Source organism: Anolis carolinensis, chromosome 6 (assembly GCF_035594765.1).
Source record: "Anolis carolinensis isolate JA03-04 chromosome 6, rAnoCar3.1.pri, whole genome shotgun sequence".
NCBI lineage: Eukaryota > Metazoa > Chordata > Lepidosauria > Squamata > Dactyloidae > Anolis > Anolis carolinensis.
The window spans coordinates 75,751,718-75,773,065 of record NC_085846.1 but is presented as its reverse complement, the minus strand read 5'-3'; the positions used below and the strand labels follow the sequence as shown (position 1 = coordinate 75,773,065).

The 21,348-nt window shown below is 44.1% G+C and overlaps 1 protein-coding gene across 3 annotated transcripts in view; it reads left to right on the top strand.

Moving 5' to 3' along the window:
• rarb (retinoic acid receptor beta) overlaps window positions 1-21,348 on the top strand; it is a 436,563-nt gene that overhangs the window by 13,703 nt on the left and 401,512 nt on the right. For all 3 annotated transcript variants that reach the window (XM_062957200.1, XM_062957204.1, XM_062957202.1), the window contains exon 2: window positions 2,242-2,314. The gene's annotated coding sequence lies outside the window, so the exon portion shown is untranslated. The remainder of the gene's footprint in view (window positions 1-2,241; window positions 2,315-21,348) is intronic.

The window sequence follows — 21,348 nt, the reverse complement described above, 5'->3', positions numbered from 1 at the left end:
AATTCAATAGTATTTGAATCATGGCAGTTAAAGTGGTGTAAAACTGCATTAATTGTACAGTGTAGGTACACTCTGTGTCTCCCATCCCTTCTATCTTTCCACAGAAAAGTAAAGACCTGGTTGTGGGACCAGGCCTTCAATCAATAACAGCAGCATCAATTATGACCACCCTTATTTATTATTTTGTGTCAAAAGCATTGCATAACAAATATATTTTAAAATGATGAAAAAAAAAAGAAATCACAAGCAACTAAATAGTTTTAGACCAAAAACGGGCAACAGCAACCGCATTGTCCGTAGCTTTAAACAACTCCTCCTCCGTGCATGAGGCAGGACATTGTGGGCAAGCATACATATGCGGAGTTGTTTGTTCTTCTCCACAGTCACACAAGGTGGAGGATTCCTCCAGGTAGTGCCACCTTGCCAAGTTGTCTTTTGATCTGCCCACTCCACTTCTGAGTCTGTTCAGGGACTTCCAAGTTGCCCATTCTTGGTTTGCCCCTGGAGGAAGACCCTCATGGGGGCCATCCAGTTAGAATTGCCAGGTTTAGCTGCCCAGAGGGACACCCTTGCTGTTGCTGGAGGAACATCAAGAGGAGTGGTGGTTCTCATGAAGCCCTTCCTTGATTTGAGTCTTGTGGGAGGAGGCTGATAGTCATGCAGTGGGTGGCTTTCACAGTGTTCGACCTTATTTCTCTCACAGTTAGCAGCAACTTCCCGTCGCACGTCAGGAGGGGCAATGCCAGCTAACTTGTAGAGTTTATCAACAGGTGTAGGTTTAAGGCATCCTGTGATGATTCTGCTATGTCCACCTGCTTCGCATGGGCAGACTTTTGCCAGACAGGACAGGCGTACTCAGCAGTTGAGAAAGACAAGGCCAGGGCTGATGTTCTTATTACTTGTGGGTCTGCACCCCATGAGCTGCCAGTAAGTTTCCGCAGGATGTTGTTGCGTGCAGCTACTTTGTGCTTGGTGTTCATGCAGTGTTTCCTATATGTTAATGTTCAATCTAAGGTGACACCAAGATATTTAGGATGGAAACAGTGTTCGAGCTCTTGGCCTTCCCAAGTAACTTTCAGTTTCCTGTTGGCTTCACAGTTACGTAGGTGGAAAGCACACACTTGTGTCTTGGCAGTGTTAGGCTTCAGGTGGTTCTCTTTGTAGTAGCTGGAGAGGTCTTTCAAGGCATTAGTGAGTTGGTTTTCAACTGTTTCAAAATCTTTCGCTTGTGTTGTGAGGTCAAGGTCATCAGCATATATAAAACTCTTATATATTAGAACTCAATGACAGACCCAGTTTTCAGACTCAAAATGCGCCTATTGTGTATTTATATGCATATTTTTATGAATGTTCAATGTATGTAATTTTAATTGAATTGTTTGTATTATTTTTATATTGTGTTTTATTTTAAGCTGCCCTGAGTCCCCTATGGGTGAGAAGGGCGAGATATAAGTACTGTAATAAATAAGTAAGTCCAGGATCTTATATCTCATGTTTGCGCATGTACCTTCAGGTCATCTTGAAAGCAAATGAATTTCATAGGGTTTTTAAAAAAATGATTATTCAGAAGTAGTTTTACTGGTTTCTTCCTTTGAAATATGTCCTCCAGTACCTGGCATTTATTGGGGGCCTCCCATTCAACTCCTAACCAGAGTTGACCTTGCTCTGTTTCTGAGATCAGGTGAGATCTGCTACCTTTAGGATATTTAGCTATCTTATACTACTACTTAAAATTTTTATATGGCAATGTAGAAGGGGCCTCAGGCTGTATCTACACTGCCATATAATTCAGATTATAAAATCTGATAATCCACATTATCTGCTTTGAACTGGATTATATGACAGTGTAGACTCATATAATCCAGTTCAGTAGAATCATTTGACAGAAAGCCTGGAGAGGCGGCAGACACTTTGTCAGAGAAGGCTAAGTTGTCCTATAGTTGTAGTTTTAAATATAGTAGAACGGCTGCCTGGCAGTTTTTTATTTAAATTATAGGGTGAGATTCCTTATATTGTGGAATAGCATTGTAACGGGGGGGGGGGGGGTGTTACTAGTTTGACTCATTGTACACCACTGTAATCTAGTGTTTAATATTTATAGAATTGGAAGTTGCTTTGGCTGTTTTATTTTGTTATTTCCATGCTACAATTTTTAGTGATTATAGAAGTTGGGAATGTTTGATGTATGGTGGTTTTGCTTCTAAACTATCGTCTCTTCAAGTTCTTCTCTTCCTTTTCTAGGTGAAGAATATGTCAAGTGTCATCTCCCCATCTTCATTGCTTCTGTTTCTCAGATGCCATAGTTCAATAAGAGGTATGTTTAAGTGCTAATTAAAACAGATCTTTAGAAGAATAACTGTAGAAAGCTAATACATACACGATATTTCTGGCCACTTAACTGAGATGATGATGTTGTGTGCTCTCCCCTTTCACCTTGTTGTAGCATCAGTTCTTTCCAGCCTTTTATGAGTAATATTAGACTGTGAAGTATTCCATTGTTGCTTGAACAAGAGTTACAGATCACCATGATTCTATTTTGTTAAGAACGTGAAACTAGAGTTTGAAACTAGTTTTTGAGTTATATCTGGCTAGTCTTAATACAGTTAACAAAAAGAGAAAAATTCATGCTGTAAAACAGAGTGTAAGACTTTTTGCAATTTGAGGGCCGGGGTACCATGAAAAGCAATAATTCAATTCTTTTAATAAATAAAATGGCATACTCCAAACTTGTTTAACCATGTTTAGATTATATGAACCAGATCAGTACTCTGTGATGTATAGAGTTCCTTGAGTAGATTGCTATTGCATCCATGTTTATGCTTGCAAGTAATAGTCCCTGTTAGTAAAGAAACAAATAAGTTAATAGGTTCATGCATTTTTGTTTCCTGTTGATTGTATAAAGGAAGGTTTGTGTAGTAAAGCTTGCCTTTCTGTAGAGTCAAAGCCCTTAGAAACCAAAATAAATCAAGTAAAGTTAATAAAGATCTGATTCAGAGTGCATCTCTACTGTAGAATTAATTCAGTTTGACACCACTTTTCCAGCTTTAAAACAAGAACAGAAACATATTTTAAACTTTTTATTTGTACTAATCTTTTCATTATGTGGTATAATTTTCTTGGTATGGTTTCAAATCAGATATTTTTCTCCTGTGAACAGTCAATATTGAAAGGAATCCACATTGAAGCTTTTTTTCTTGGCAAAAGAGTGCATTTCAGCAGTTCTATAGCTTCAATTATGTAATAAATCCTTAATGATTTTTAAAATTTGGAGTTATTCTGCATTGACGATAACAGAAATTGACCAAAGGTGGTCAGGGAAAGTGAAGGTAAAAGGAAAATAAAATATTGATGGGAATTGTGAAGGAAATATATAGGCTGGCGAAGAAGGCATCACTGAAGTTTCTTTTCTATCTTGAACTATAGCAGCATTATCTCAGGGCACCACTTAATGTGAACTGAAGGCAGTATAAAATGTGTTGTTTAAATGACGCATGGTGCAAACACCCACTATAACGCAAGTTAAAGGGATAAGCAAAATCGTGGTATTTTCTGAAATAGGGCCCATACTGCGCATCAGCGTGTGTAGGTGTAAACACATCACATGATGAAACTGATTAAGAGACAGGGCTGTGGTGCCTCACACATTAATAACAAAGCAGCATTTGCAAGGCTTGCTAAATTGGCTGATTCTCCTTCATTTTGGAAATTAGTACAGCTGAAGCATTTTCTGCTGAGTCCACTGTAAACACTGCAAGTTGTTGCTAAAGATTTGTGTAAATGGGTGGCATTCAGAACTCCATTTGGGGTCAAGACCCACAGTTTCTACAATAAGAAGTACAAGGGCTTAGGTTTTCTTAGAAATCCTATTTTATTTGAGTCATATTATATATGCCAATTGTCTGAATCAAATGTTTTAAAATACATATAACTCTCCCTCTCTCCCTCCCTCTCTGTGTTTTTAAAACTTTTTAAAAAGTGTATATATATAATCTGTGAATGATATGGAACAAGCTCAAAATGACAGTGGTTGTTGGTAGTGTAAATAAATACCACAGCCTTGAAGGTACTATTATTACCCTTAAGGGGTTTGAACAATGATGTGGCATATATTTGGATAGCTGCCTTCCTGAAGATCTTGTGCATTGCTTTTATTTTCTTTGCAGAAAAAAATACTCAGAGTACCATATTGAATCACTTTCCAAATCACCTTGTGTCCTCATTAACTTAAAAAAACTAGCCTCTTGACAGACTTACACGGAGAAATCTGCATTTTGTCTCTTGGAGTTTGATCTTCCCCATCCATTTCTGCTACAGATAGCATTCAAAGTGTGAATTCATACATTACGTTATTCACATGATGGCACTGATAACTCAAATGTGTGAAAGTGCTGTCGACAGTTGTCGGGTGATAAGTCATCAGCGATGATTGCCTCTTATCACTCTCAGGTTCTTAGCCATCTTCTAACCATGTCAGCCATCATGTAACATGTGATGACAGTCACTTAAACTGAACTTTTGAACTTGCCTTCAGCTTACCATTGTGGCAGGCCAGCTTCCCTTACTACTGGCTTTGCAAAGATACCTTGCTATAAATGACTATTATTATAAGCTGAAGAAGAATTAATAATTTTTTCCCTCCTTGACTACTTGAAAACAGAAAAATCATTTTTGACTAACCTATGCTTTCAGAGTTTGCCTCTTGTATAAATATTTATGCATAAATTGGGAGAAACCAGAAACCATTGGGAGATTTATAAATGGAGGAGACCACGGTTGCTGTTCTAAAATATTGAAATAAGCTGAGCTCTTTTAAAAATATATGATTAGCTAATAATATAATTAATCTACTCAAGCCTAATTCAGAAGCTCTAAAGAACCAATTAGTTGTGTTTTTATAAATATATTGAAGTGTGTTATAGTCATAGGGACTTAGGTTGCACCTACATAGAGAATTAATGCAATTTGACACCATTTTAACTGAATAATAATAATAATAATAATAATAATAATGGGTTATTAAGAGGATTTAAAGATCGAATTGTAAAGACTCTGGCACAAGCCAATCAAGGTTGTTCCAGTGGTGATTGGCACACTGGGTGCAGTGCCTAAAGACCTAGGCCTGCACTTAAACACAATCGGCGCTGACAAAATTACTAGCTGCCAGCTGCAGAAGGCCACCTTACTGGGATCTGCGCACATTATTCGCCGATACATCACACAGTCCTAGACACTTGGAAAGTGTCCGACATGTGATCCAATACAATAGCCAGCAGAGTATATGCTGTGGACTCATCTTGTAGTGTTTCACGTAATAATAATAATAATAATAATAATAATAATAATAATAATAATGCCTCAAGTACCACCTCCCAGCAGTAAAGAACTGGTGGGATCACAAACCTGCAAAAGTATTGGAAAATGAGCATGCAAAGATACTGTGGGACTTCCAAATCCAGATTGACAAAGTTCTGGAACACAACACACCAGACATCACAGTTGTGGAAAAGAAAAAGGTTTGGATCATTGATGTTGTCATCCCAGGTGACAGTTGCATTGATGAAAAACAACAGGAAAAACTCAGCCGCTATCAGGACCTCAAGATCGAACTTCAAAGACTCTGGCAGAAACCAGTGCAGGTGGTCCCGGTGGTGATCGGCACATTGGGCGCATCCCAAAAGATCTCAGCTGGCATTTGGAAACAATAGACATTGACAAAATTACGATCTGCCAACTGCAAAAGGCCACCCTACTGGGATCTGCGCGCATCATCCGAAAATACATCACAGAGTCCTAGACACTTGGGAAGTGTTCGACTTGTGATTTTGTGAAACGAAATCCAGCATATCTATCTTGTTTGCTGTGTCATACAATAAAATAATAAAATAATAATAATAATAATATAATGCTTTATTTGTAACCCGCTCTATCTCCCCAGGGGACTCAGGGCGGCTTCCACATTATAAAGACAAACATTCAATGCCAGTATAAAACAAGAAAAATATAAAAAGCACACAACACATTACAATACACTATACAATAAATTAAAACAAGTGATCTGGAATTCTGGGATTTTTAGTTTGCTAAAATGCCAGCACTTTTGGCAGAGAAGGCTAAAGACTTCATAAAACTACAACTCTTATGCTTCCGTAACATTAACCATGGCAGTTAAAGTAGTGTTAAACAGCATTCTGAAAACCAAATTTTGAGGAATCTAAATAGAAATTCTGATTAAAGCATGTGTCTTTTAAATCTAATATGTGTAGAACCAAACAATGTTTGCAGGCAAGGAATTCTCAGAGGTATTTTTGCAAGTTATTCCGTATGGAATAAGTATTTATCATTTAATATTATAGCATGACTTGAAATCCATACACAAAAGTGTTTGGATAGAGGTCAACAATTTTGCCAGACAGCAGGCTGCTGTCAACAGTGCTGAAATGTTATTGGAACTTGCTTCTTCTGATAGTTTGATGGGAGGAAATTTTGAATCCAGCATGACTATGAACAAGTCTAGTGCTTAGCAAGTTCTTAGTTTCCTGAATTAGCATATACAGTAGAGCAGGGGTCCCCAAACTAAGGCCCGGGGGCCGAATGCGGCCCTCCAAGGTAATTTACCTGGCCCCCGCCCTCATTTATATAATATTTTTATATCAGTTTTAATAATATAATATATTGTATATACATATAATATTGATAATAATATTATCATTTTATACAATACAATACTAACAATGATATCATATAATAATATTAATTATATGTTATATATTACATATAATATTACAGTATAGTGGTATAGTTCAATATAGTATAATGCTAATATTGTGCTATGCTAATAATATAATATATTGTATGTACATACAGCTGCTCTGAGTTCCCTTCGGGGTGAGAAGGGTGGGATATAAATGTAGTAAATAAATGTAGTAAATGAATAAATAAATAATTTTGGACTTAGGCTTGCCCAAAGTCTGAAATGACTTGAAGACACACAACAACAACAACAATCCAAATTAACCTGACTATCTCATTGGCCAGAAGCCACACTTCCTATTGAAATCCTAATACGTTTATGTTGGTTAAAATTATTTTCATTTTTAAATATTGTATTGTTCTTTCATTGTTATTGTTGTTGTTTTGCACTACAAATAAGATATGTGCAGAGTGCATAGGAATTTGTTCGGTTTTTCCCCCCAAATGATAATTCGGCCCCTCAACAGTCTGAAGGATTGTGGACCGGCCCTCTGCTTTAAAAGTTTGAGGACCCCTGCAGTAGAGTCTCACTTATCCAAGCTAAACAGGCCAGCAGAAGCTTGGATAAGTGAATAACTTGGATAATAAGGAGGGATTAAGGAAAAGCCTATTAAACATCAAATTAGGTTATGATTTTACAAGTTAAGCACCAAAACATCATGTTTTACAACAAATTTGACAGAAAAAGTAGTTCAATACGCAGTAATGTTATGTTGTAATTACTGTATTTATGAATTTAGCACCAAAATAACACGATATATCGAAAACATTGACTACAAAAATGGCTTGGATAATCCAGAAGCTTGGATAAGCGAGGCTTGGATAAATGAGACTCTACTGTATTATTTATTATTTATTTACATCATTTATATTCCGCCCTTCTCACCCCGAAGGGGACTCAGGGCAGATCACATTACACATATTAGGCAAACATTCAATGCCTTTTTAACACAGGACAAAGACAAACAAACATAGCTCCGAGCGGGCCTCGAACTTATGACCTCCTGGTCAGTGACTCATTGCTCTCCCGTCTGCGCCACAGCCCCGGGCTAAAACTGAAAACTCTGTGATGGAGGTAAGAAGGCTATGGGTAACTACTAGTGAGATTCAGCCATTAGGTTATAAGTAATATGGAATATTGGAAACCATGTTCACATGTTGCTGGTTGACATGCATGCTGTTTTAGGTTATTGGGCCTTAATCACCATAAGAGCTTGTATCAACTGCTGTTCAGAAATGGCATAAATTTATGGGTGAGGGAGGAAAAAAATGCAAATATTACTTGTGCAATATGTATCCTAAATATATTTGGCACACTAATGGAAGATAATTGATATAAAGATGTCCCATTGTTTTCATTTGCCCACAAAGTTTCAGTACTGGGAATGATGTTCTTTCGGGAGTGTTAGCATAGTTTATATGCAGGTATGTCACTTTTTCAGAGGGTCTAGGGGGGGGGGTGTGTGCTGTTCTTGAGCCCATTGCCTCCATTCAAAATCTGCTGTCCTGTCAAGCTACAAAAGCTGTTTAGCTGTTAGGAGAGAGGGTAGCAAACAGACAATTCAGACAACGAAGATATGGCTGCTCAGTGCTCCAAATCATCCAACACAAGCGAAAGATTTTGAAACAGTTGAAAACCAACTCACTAATGCCTTGAAAGATCTCTCCAGCTACTACAAAGAGAACCACCTGAAGCCTAACCCTGCCAAGACACAAGTGTGTGCTTTCCACCTACGTAACCGTGAAGCCAACAGGAAACCGAAAGTTACTTGGGAAGGCCAAGAGCTCGAACACTGTTTCCATCCTAAATATCTTGGTGTCACCTTAGATCGAACACTAACATATAGGAAACACTACATGAACACCAAGCACAAAGAAGCTGCACGCAACAACATCCTGCGGAAACTTACTGGCAGCGCATGGGGTGCAGACCCACAAGTAATAAGAACATCAGCCCTGGCCTTGTCTTTCTCAACTGCTGAGTACGCCTGTCCTTTCTGGCAAAAGTCTGCCCATGCGAAGCAGGTGGACATAGCACTAAATGAAACATGCAGAATAATCACAGGATGCCTTAAACCTACACCTGTTGATAAATTCTACAAGTTAGCTGGCATTGCCCCTCCTGACGTGCGACGGGAAGTTGCTGCTAACTGTGAGAGAAATAAGGTTGAACATTGTGAAAGCCACCCACTGCATGGCTATCACCCTCCTCCCACCAGACTCAAATCAAGGAAGGGCTTCATGAGAACCACCACTCCTCTTGATGTTCCTCCAGCAGCAGCAAGGGTGTCCCTCTGGGCAGCTAAACCTGGCAATTCTAACTGGATGGCCCCCATGAGGGTCTTCCTCCAGGGGCAAACCAAGAATGGGCAACTTGGAAGTCCCTGAACAGACTCATAAGCGGAGTGGACAGATCTAAAGACAACTTGGCAAGGTGGCACTGCCTGGATGAATCCACCACCTTGTGTGACTGTGGAGTAGAACAAACAACTCCGCATATGTATGCTTGCCCACAATGCCCTGTCTCATGTACGGAGGAGGAGTTGCTTAAAGCTTGATAGTTGGTGGGTGTGATGTCTCATGGGCCATGTAGTCCTGTTCCTAGTATTATTGTGACAGATGAAGAGGAAAACTTGGATTTCCCACCGTTTCAGCCAGAATTGGAGCCTTTGCACCTGCAGGATATTTGCCCTCCAGAAGTCAGCCAAACAAGCCTTGAGCAGAAATCTCCCCCATTTTCTCGCCGGGATTATTATAATCAACAAAGAGGCGCTCGCGAGGCGACTCGCCGGAGCGCCAGGATAGCTGCCAGACAATTAGCTGATTAAGTCTGTTTCCCTTGGGAAACTTTAAGGAGTCAAGCATCTGGACACAGAATGGCTTTCGTTTCTTGTTCCCCAGAGAAAGTGTTCTTTGGCGGGAAAACAAGATCCTATTTAGGTGTTTGCTCTCGAAGGAACCCTTGCGGAGTCAATTCGTCAGCTCATGGAGTGAGATCGTGTGTAGACTTCGTACTCCAGTTCCCAGCTCCTGAATCAAGTTCCCAGCCCTGCCTTGTTCCACGGATTTCTATGGACTCAGTTCTTGTTCCACGATTGCCTTGTTTCAAGTTGGACCTTGCCAAGTCTCAAGTCTTGCCTTGCCTTGCGTTTTAAACCACGGACCCTGCTTCTCGGATTCCAGCCTTGTTTTCCTTTCCTTCGGATTTACCTTAAGCCTCAAAGACTATGGACAGTTCCCCACACTATTGCTTGCCAAATAGTGTGTGTTTCGGTGAAGTGGATTATAACTTTGGACTTTAATATCATATATTGGACATTGTTTTCCTGGACTATATTTGACCTTTCCTGAAAGGTCTACTTCTGAACTATATTCTTCACTTGTTTTTATTGACTTTATATATTTCTTTAATAAAGATATTAGATAGATTCTGGCCTCTGCGTATGGTTATTGGTGCTCTGCAGCCTGGGTCCTGACAGTTTTACTCCGCCACCTTAAGCACCAATTAACCTAGGCCAGAATGTCTACTGGAACTGGGGCGGAAGCCCTACCACTCAGCTATACCATCGCCAAGGATGAAGTGGACAGAATCCGTGATATGCTCCATACGCAGGAGGGAGAAATACGGGGTTTGAAGGAACGCGGAACCCGTCTCCCTGCCCTGGCGTTACCAACCAAGTTTTCTGGAGAAGCTTCCAAGGTTCATGTTTTCCGTCGCCAATGCCAGGCATATCTAGAAGCCCGTCATGCCGAGTTTCCCCAAGAAGACATCAAGGTGGCGTGGATCTACAGTCTCCTAGACGGGCCAGCGGCCAATTGGGCGACGGCGCTATTTGATGAATCCTCTCCACACCTAAGTTCCGCGCAAAACTTCCTGAATCACCTTAAGGCGACTTGGGGAATCGAGGACAATTTAGAGGCGGCCGGCCACAAACTCTGGCGCCTTTTCCAAGGGGACAGGCCTTTGTCCCAGTACATAGCCGAGTTCCGAGTGCTGGCCCAAAACACCGGCTGGAATGACGTAGCCCTCAGGAGACAGTTTCGGGAGGGTCTCAACATCGAGATGTTGGAAGAAATCTCCAAGGTGGATCCTCCAAACTCTCCTGAGAGACTTATTGACCAATGTTTACGAGCCGAAGTCATGCTTGCCAACAGAAAACAGTGGCTCCGAGGCCAGAGTGGAAGAGCAGGAGTAAAACCTCCCGCTCCCGTCGGCATCCAACCACGTCCAATGTGGAGACCCCCGCCACCAGCCCCATACCCCAGAGGAAGCGAGGAGGAGCCGATGCAGTTGAGCAATGTGCGCCCCAGATTAGATGTTGCCGAGAAGGCCCGCCGCCAACGTTTAAACCTCTGTTGGTACTGCGGAAACGGGGGCCACTTTGCCAGAGAGTGTCCAGCCAAAAGAAAGCCCGCCACCCGTTTGGCGGCGGCGTCCTCCGTGGAGACGGAGACGGCCGAGGCGGCAGGCGCAAAGCCGGCGGGGGAAGCCAGCGACCGGGCGTAGAGAGGTTCGCCAACCCGGTCAGAAACCCCACTCAAGAGCTGCCAACCGGGGTCCTATTTCTCCTAGTGGTCACCTTGTGGTCAGCAAAAAAAGGACCCATCATGATCCATGCCATGATAGACTCAGGAGCAACAAACAATTTCATCGATAGAGAGTATGCCAACTCTCTGGGATTACAATGTCACGATTTCAAGAACGCCCGGGTGGTGCAAGCCATAGATGGCCGCCCCCTAAAGACAGGTCCAGTAAGCCAATGGTTATGTGAATAAGGGAACACATGGAAGAGATTTCCTTCTTTGTTACCGAGGTTCCTCACTTCCCTGTGATTTTGGGAATTCCATGGCTGACACTCCACGACCCAAACATCTCCTGGACCAACAGAGAACTGCAGTTTGCTTCTAAATATTGCCAAAACCATTGTCTTGTAGCCAAGGTCTGCCATGCCACAGACGCTGAACCTATCATCACCTTGCCCAAGAAATACTCGGACTTTTGGGATGTTTTCAATGAAAAGGAAGCCGAGAAACTACCCCCGCATAGGCCCTATGATTGTGCCATTGACTTGGTGGAGGGGCCCCCGATTCCGCGAGGACACCCCTACTCCCTGACTGAACCAGAGCAAGAAGCTCTCAGGGAGTTCATAGAGTCAAACCTCCGCAAGGGGTTCATCAGACCCTCTCAATCCCCAGCCGCTTCCCCAGTGATGTTTGTGAAAAAGAAGTCAGGGGACCTACGCTTGGTTGTGGACTATAGAGCAATGAACAATATCACTAAGCGGAACCGCTATCCCCTGCCTTTGATCTCGGACCTATTAGACCGGCTTCGAGGGGCCAAGGTTTACACCAAGCTGGATCTTCGGGGGGCTTACAATCTAGTTCGCATCAGGGAGGGGGACGAGTGGAAAACCGCCTTCCAGACTAAATTCAGATTATTCGAGTCCCTAGTCATGAATTACGGTTTATGTGGAGCTCCCGCAACGTTCCAGCATTTTGTCAGTGATATCTTTCAGGATTATCTAGATCGGTTCTTGATCATCTACTTGGACGATTTTTTGGTGTTTTCTAGATCACAATCAGAACATGAGAACCACGTCAGAATGGTGTTACAACGATTGCGGGATCATGGACTATATGCCAAGTTGGAAAAATGCGCTTTTGATCTACAAGAGGTAGATTTCCTGGGATACCGTGTCTCGCCACTAGGGCTCTCCATGGACCCGGCAAAGGTTTCAGCAGTATTGGAATGGCGGGCGCCAACCAACAAGAAAGAGGTGCAGCGTTTCTTGGGGTTCGCGAACTACTACCGCAAGTTCATTCCAGACTTTGCCCGCTGGTCTGACCCGATCACCAGCTGCATCCGTGGAAAACAGCCCTTCCGCTGGACGGAGGAAGCAGAGGAAGGGTTCCAGCAACTAAAGAAGTTATTCACATCCCAGCCAATTCTACAGCACCCTGATCCTAAAACCCCTTTTGTTGTGCAGGCTGACGCCTCTGATGTGGCAATCGAGGCTGTACTTATGCAACCAGTGGGAGAACATCTTCACCCTTGTGCCTTTTACTCCCATCAACTAACAGCCCCAGAGAGAAATTACACTATTTGGGAAAAGGAACTTTTGGCCATAAAGGCAGCCTTTGAAAATTGGAGACATTGGTTAGAAGGGGCCAAATTTCCCATTGAGGTTCATACTGACCATCGTAATTTAGAACATCTAAGAACTGCCCGCAAGTTAAATCAAAGGCAGCAGCGCTGGGCTTTGTTTTTTGAGCGTTTTGACTTCCAGATCCATTATGTAACCCCTGCTCAGACCAAGCAAGCAGATGCTCTTTCACGAAAACCAGAGTATGCTGCAGGACGCAGAGAAACCTTCGAATCTCAATTGCTACAGCCTGAAAACTTTGCCACGCTCACAGTGGGAAACACCAAATCCACTGCAGTTGAACCAACTCCCTCTACTCCAGGACCCCTTTGTGCTCAAGAAATTAGAGCCAGTCAACAAGCAGACGCCTGGGCTCAAGATCAAATTCGCCAAGGACTACATTACCCTTTCTCACTTAAAGATGGGTTATTATGCTACAGAAATCATGTCTACATCCCCCCAGGACCAGGCAGGGAAAAGGCACTTCGCCTGTGTCATGACTGCAAGCCAGCAGGGCATTTTGGACTATTTAAAACCATGCATTTGATCCTATGAGACTTTTGGTGGCCCAAAATCCGCAAGGATGTAGAGAAATATGTCAATACCTGCCCAGTATGTCAGCGTTCCAAGACAAGAAGAGAGAAACCCTCAGGACTATTGCATCCCCTTCCTACTCCATCTCGTCCATGGGAGATAATTTCCGCGGATTTTATCACTGATCTACCACCCTCCCTTGGATTCACCACGATCCTAGTGGTGGTGGACCTTTTTACCAAGTTGGCCCATTTCATTCCCTGCGATGGCCTCCCCACGGCCAAAGAGACTGCAGATTTATTTCTTCAGCATGTTTTCAGACTACATGGATTGCCCAAGAGTTTAGTCACAGACCGTGGATCTCAATTCACCTCTCGTTTCTGGAAGGCACTACAAAAACTATTGGGCATAGACTCTCGTTTATCTTCAGCTCACCATCCCCAAACGGATGGGCAAACTGAGCGCACCAATGCCACTTTGGAACAATACCTTCGCTGTTATGTAAACTACCAGCAGGACAACTGGGCTTCCCTGTTACCTCTGTCAGAGTTTGCCTACAACAACGGTGTCCAGGCTTCAACCAAAGAAACCCCGTTCTTTGCAAACTACGGATTCCATCCACGTTTCTTTCCTTCTGTCATTGAAACCTCAGAAGTCCCCGCAGCGGAGGACTGGCTGCAAGAACTCACAGCGGTGCAACAACTATTGCTCCAGCAATTGGACAAAGCCAAGGAGGACTATAAACGCCACGCTGACCATCATCGCCAGCCGGGCCCCGAAATCAAGGTAGGAGATCGGGTTCTTCTGTCCACTCGCTTTTTGCCCTCCCACCGCCCCTGCCGGAAGCTAGATGCCCGTTTCATTGGTCCCTATCCAGTGGTGGCGCAACTTAACCCCGTGACTTTCAAACTCCAACTTCCACGCTCTATGCGCATTCATCCAGTGTTTCATCGCTCCCTGCTCCTTCCGGCGGATGGTGTGCGCCCTGATGCAGACCAGCCGGCCCCCACTCCTGTTTTAGTGGATGGGGAGGAGGAATTCGAGGTTCAGGACATTTTGGATTCGCGCTTACACCGCCGCCGCCTTCAATATCTCATTGACTGGGTGGGTTTTGGACCCGAAGAACGCTCTTGGGAAGACGCTTCCACAGTCCATGCCCCCGACCTAGTCCGCCGCTTCCATCAGGCCTACCCTGCCAAGCCGCGACCCCGTGACTCGAGGAGAGAGGCCATGTTCGAGGGGGGCCTTGAGGGCGGGGATAGTGTGATGTCTCATGGGCCATGTAGTCCTGTTCCTAGTATTATTGTGACAGATGAAGAGGAAAACTTGGATTTCCCACCGTTTCAGCCAGAATTGGAACCTTTGCACCTGCAGGATATTTGCCCTCCAGAAGTCAGCCAAACAAGCCTTGAGCAGAAATCTCCCCCATTTTCTCGCCGGGATTATTATAATCAACAAAGAGGCGCTCGCGAGGCGACTCGCCGGAGCGCCAGGATAGCTGCCATACAATTAGCTGATTAAGTCTGTTTCCCTTGGGAAACTTTAAGGAGTCAAGCATCTGGACACAGAATGGCTTTCGTTTCTTGTTCCCCAGAGAAAGTGTTCTTTGGCGGGAAAACAAGATCCTATTTAGGTGTTTGCTCTCGAAGGAACCCTTGCGGAGTCAATTCGTCAGCTCGTGGAGTGAGATCGTGTGTAGACTTCGTACTCCAGTTCCCAGCTCCTGAATCAAGTTCCCAGCCCTGCCTTGTTCCACGGATTTCTATGGACTCAGTTCTTGTTCCACGATTGCCTTGTTTCAAGTTGGACCTTGCCAAGTCTCAAGTCTTGCCTTGCCTTGCGTTTTAAACCACGGACCCTGCTTCTCGGATTCCAGCCTTGTTTTCCTTTCCTTCGGATTTACCTTAAGCCTCAAAGACTATGGACAGTTCCCCACACTATTGCTTGCCAAATAGTGTGTGTTTCGGTGAAGTGGATTATAACTTTGGACTTTAATATCATATATTGGACATTGTTTTCCTGGACTATATTTGACCTTTCCTGAAAGGTCTACTTCTGAACTATATTCTACACTTGTTTTTATTGACTTTATATATTTCTTTAATAAAGATATTAGATAGATTCTGGCCTCTGCGTATGGTTATTGGTGCTCTGCAGCCTGGGTCCTGACAGTGGGGCATAGGGAAAACATGGAATTATTCAGGGAGAACCTTAAGCTTTTCCTGCTTGACGTAAAGCTTATTGGCAGCTGTTTAACCCTTTCCTTCTATAGCCTTCTCCTGACATTTTCACAGCCTGATCCTGAGGACTGGGAAAACTTCAAGAGTAGGAAGTTTGGATAGCATGAAGGCTTGAAGATGGAGGGGAAGAAATGGTGCAAGCAGTCTGTGTCGAATACAATATTGAATTCAGGCCTATATTTTTGCACTGTCTTGATAAGGATGACTGGTGGCTTAAAATGTTTTAATAAATAAAATTAATCGTTATTTAGTAATGCAGAACTAACTTTAAAGAAGTAATAATTTTAATTAGCAGAGACCAATAGTTATTTGATCTTTTGTCGAGATCAGGGATCCTCAAACTTTTAAAGTAGAGGGCCGGTCCACAATCCTTGAGACTGTGGAGGGGCCGAATTAGCATTAAAAAACAAACCGAACAAATTCCTATGCACACTGCACGTGTCTTATTTGTAGTGCAAAACAACAACAACAATGAAAGAACAATACAATATTTAAAAATGAAAACAATTGTAACCAACACAAACCTACCAGAATTTCAATGGGAAGTGTGGGCCTGCTTCTGGCCAATGAGATAGTCAAGTTAATTAGTATTGTTATTGTTGTGTGCCTTCAAGTCATTTCAGACTTTGGGCGAGCTTAAGTCTAAAATTATTTATTTATTCATTTACTACATTTATTTACTACATTTATATCCCACCCTTCTCACCCTGAAGGGGACTCAGAGCAGCTGTACGTACATACAATATATTATATTATTAGCATAGCACAATACTAGCATTATATATTACTATACTGAACTATACCACTATACTGTAATATTATATGTAATATATAACATATAATTAATACTATTATATGGTATTATTATTAGTATTATATTGTATAACATAATATTATTATCAATATTATATGTATATACAATATATTATATTATTTAAAATGATATAAAATATTATATTATAAAACTGAGGGCGGGGGCCAGGTAAATGACCTTGGAGGGCCGCATCCGGCCCCCGGGTCTTAGTTTGGGGACCCCTGGTCTAGATCATTCAGAAGACTGATATTTTTGTCTTTCATCTTTATGTATCTATGTCTCTATTAATTTGTGTCTCTATGTTTCTGAAATATTGTGAACTAAGTTTAAATACCTTTGCCTGTTTAAGTAATCAAAAGGATTTTTATCTGACTTTATACTGTTGAGTAATCAGAATGGGAATGATCATAGTCACTTTACAGTGCTTTGTTCTTTGCAGAGGTAAAGTTTTCTGGAGATTCTGCCTTGCAGTTAGAAAAATAATAATAATAATAATAAAACTTTATTTATACCCCGCCACCATCTCCCCAATGGGGACTCAGGGCGGCTTACATGGGGCCATGCCCGGGAAAAATACAATATAACACAATATAAAAACAACATATCATAATACAATTACAACAATACAATAAAGAATCATATACAGTACAACACAAAATCCATAGAGCAATATAACAGGGCAGGCCGCACTGACACTCAGTTAAAACTCGGGGTGAGAAAAGGATAAGAAAACGGATAAGAATAAAACCACAGGGAACTAAGGAAAAGATAGCAGACAGTCTAGAGGATAAATAATGGGGGCGTAACAAAAGCATGTAACAGTTAATTACTCTCCGAAAGCACATCGGAAGAGCCATGTTTTTAGATCTTTCCTAAAGTCTGAAAGAGTGGGGGCTTGCCTGATTTCAATGGGCAATGAGTTCCATAAACGGGGGGCCACAGCAGAAAAGGCCCTCTCCCTAGTTCCTACAAGGCGGGTCTGGGATAAAGGCAGTGGCGACAGGAGGGCCTCCCCTGACGATCGCAGAGATCGAGCAGGTTTATGGTAGGAGATACGGTCACGAAGGTAGGTGGGTCCCAAACCGTTTAGGGCTTTATATATGATGGTCTGCACCTTGAATTGGGATCGGAAAATGAACGGAAGCCAGTGGAGCTCCTTAAACAGGGGAGTAGATCTCTCCCTGTAATTCGCCCCAGTTATTAATCTGGCAGCCGAGCGTTGGACCAGTTGAAATTTCCGAGCCGTCTTCAAGGGAAGCCCCACGTAGAGCGCATTACAGTAGTCCAGTCTAGAGGTAACTAGGGCATGGACCACCGTGGTCAAGTCAGACTTCACGAGGTATGGTCGCAGTTGGCGCACAAGTTTGAGTTGTGCGAAAGCCCTCCCGGCCACCGCCGACACCTGCGCTTCAAGCGTCAACGCTGAATCCAGGAGGACCCCCAAACTGCGGACCTGTGATTTCAGGGGGAGTGCAACCCCGTCCAGCACAGGTTGCCACCCAATACCCCGATCTGACGAGCGACTGACCAGGAGGGCCTCTGTCTTGTCAGGATTGATCCTCAGCTTGTTCCTCCTCATCCAGTCCGCCACAGCGGCCAGGCACTGGTTCAGCATCCGAGGGGCTTCCTTGGAGTTAGATAGAAATGAGTAGTGGATTTGTGTGTCATCTGCGTAGAGATGGCAACACCCTCCAAAACTCCGGATGACCTCTCCCAGTGGTTTCATGTAGATGTTAAATAGCATGGGGGATAGAATAGACCCTTGCGGGACCCCACAGGTCAATGGCCAGGGGTCCGAGCAGGTTTCCCCCAGCTTCACCATCTGGGAACGGCCCTCCAGGAAGGACCGAAGCCACAGCAGAACTGTGCCACCGAGTCCCATCCCGGCGAGCCTCCCCAGAAGGATACCATGGTCGATGGTATCGAAAGCCGCTGAGATGTCCAAGAGAACCAGCAGGGTCACACTCCCCCTGTCCAGCTCCCTGCAGAGGTCATCCACCAAGGCGACCAAAGCCGTCTCGGTGCTGTGCCCAGGCCTGAAGCCAGACTGCGAGCGGTCCAGAAAATCGGTGTCATCGAGGAACTCCTGGAGCTGCGTAGCAACCACCCGCTCCAGAACCTTGCCCAGAAATGGGAGGTTGGAAATTGGCCTGTAGTTGTTACATACAGATGGGTCTAACGAGGTCTTTTTTTAATAATGGTTTTACTACCGCCTGCTTAAAGCAGGATGGAACTGACCCTTGAACCAGGGAGGCATTTATAATAGCCACAAACCAATCCAACAACCCATCTTTGGCCGGCTTCACCAGCCAAGAAGGACAAGGATCCAGAGCGCAGGTGGTCGCCCTCACAGACCCAAGAATCCCCTCCACGTCATCAGGAAGAACAAGCCGGAAAGACTCCCATAAGATCGCACAGACAGGTACCTCGGTTACCTCCGCTGGGACCATAGTTAAGCTGGAGTCCAACTCACGGCGTATCTGAGCAACTTTGCCTGCAAAATGGTGCGCGAAATCGCTGCACCGAGTTGCCAAGTCATCAGGAAACCCCTGGGCCTCAGGAGGCCGCAGGAGCTCCCCAACAACTCGGAACAACTCCGATGGCCTGTTGGCTGCAGACGCTATGCGGGCAGTCGTGAAATCTTTCCTGGCTGCTCGCAGAGCCACGGAGTAAGCCTTAATAGCGGCTTTAGCCCGTGCTTGGTCGGACACGTCCTGAGATTTCCTCCAGATGCACTCTAGTCCTCTCCTCCTACGTTTCATCACAGCCAGCTCCTCGGTGAACCAAGGAGTCGACGCGATTCTACGCAGTGAGGGGACGTTCGGGAGCGATCGTGTCTAGTGCCCTTGATAGCTCACTGTTATAGCGATCAGCCAGGACATCGACAGGATCGCCAGTCTCCAGGACAGGAAGATCCCCAAGAGACCTCAGAAGTCCATCCGAATCCATCAGTCTCCTGGGGCGGACCATCTTAATGGGTCCACCACCCCTGCGGAGGTTAGAAGGCACGGCGATACTTAAACAGATCAGATGATGGTCAGACCATGACAATGGAAGAATGTTTTGCTCTTCCACTCTGACTGTCCCACCGTCCACAATAAAAACAAGGTCCAAGGTGTGTCCTGCCTGATGTGTGGGCCCAGATATAACTTGAGACAGCCCCATGGTTGTCATGGCAACCATGAAATCCTGAGCTGCTCCTGTCAATGTGGTCTCAGCATGAATGTTAAAGTCTCCCAAAACTATCAGTTGTTGGGAGACAAGGGCCGCATTGGAGACCACTTCTGCTAGCTCGGACAGAGAGACTGCTGGGTCGCGGGGTGGACGGTACACCAACAGAATCCCCAAGCTGTCTCGGGCTCCCACCCTCAGGAAAACACACTCGAACCTCGGGGATTGCGGAACGGCGCATCTGATCAGGGCGATGGACTGCCGAAAGATCACCGCAACTCCTCCTCCCCGCCCCCCCAACCCTGGCCTGTTGATGCACCCCGAAACCTGGAGGACACAGCTGGGTGAGATTCACACCTCCCAGCTCATCCAGCCACGTCTCGGTGATGCATGCCAGATCCGCCTCCTCATCCAGGATCAAATCCTGGATGACAGCTGTTTTACCATTGACGGATCTGGCGTTTAGAAGCAGGACCTTAAGGTTGGGGGGTCTGTCCTGAAGACTACCACACCTAAACCTCTCCAGGGTCGCAAAAACTCTGTTGCGCTTCTCCCTGGGTTGATAGTGACCGAGCTTTCTCCTCCCCCATATCACTTCAATGGGGCCACCTCCATGAGAGCCCTCTTCCCCCTGATGGAAGAATTGGGTGGGGTTGCCAATTACCGGGACTAGTCAGCTGTCCTGGAAAGGAAAGCCTCCAAAGGTACTTGTTTGTTTAAAAAAGGAGCTTCTCTCCACTGATGGGAGAGAGGGGACAGTTGATTTGGCATCATCATGAATAGGAAGGTGACTAAGCAAGAGCGGGGTCTTGTTGTGGGCCTGGGAGGTAGAACAAGTCTGACTTAGAGTTGGGGAATCTTGAATATCAATGCTCAGCCCGATGTCGAGGGGGCGAATCAGTGGGTCTACTAGAACCCTCCTGAGAGTGATGCCCCATTGTTGCAGTTTGGGCCCACACAAAAACAATTTTTCCCTTAATATTTTATCTTCCAAGCCAATGATAAGAGATAAGGAGCGGTTCCAGGATTGATACTTTCTACAAAGCCAGTCGATAGTCTTGATCTTTACCTCCGACCAGCTTATGGATAAAATTTGTGCAAGAGATATCTGAACTGCTCGCTTAGAAGTCCACCTGCCTCTGTTCAATAATGAATCTGAAACTTCCACTGCAACCTTATTTGTTTGTAAAAGATGCTGAGAATTGCAGGAAGTATCCAAAGATTGTCCGGCCAATTCAGAGGGCAGCTCATTGTTCGGCTTCTGCAAGACATTGTTGGTTTCCTTCCCATCCACCCTCCCCCAACCCACTCCCCCAGATAAAAACCCACCCTCCACTCTAGTCACTCTCAGGCCTGATCCGACGACTACTTTCTGCTCCTTGAGCTTAATTTCTCCCTGGTCTTCCGGAGTGCTTACTTCCTCATTCAAGTTAATAAGCCTGGTTGGTATAGTTGTTATAGTGTCTGTAGGAGAAGGATATTTCACAATCAGGGAAATTCCTTGGAAGAGATGGTCAAGTTTCGCGTTCAGTATTTCCAGCTGCTGCAAGACGGTACCGAACGATTTTCCCAACAGATCACATAAGTGCGAGAGTTCATTGTTGCCCGGAGTTTCCTTCCAACTCATTTCTTATTACCTTCTCACAAAAAACCTTCCTATAGTATACCACTCTAATCTTTCAAAATTAGCACCTCA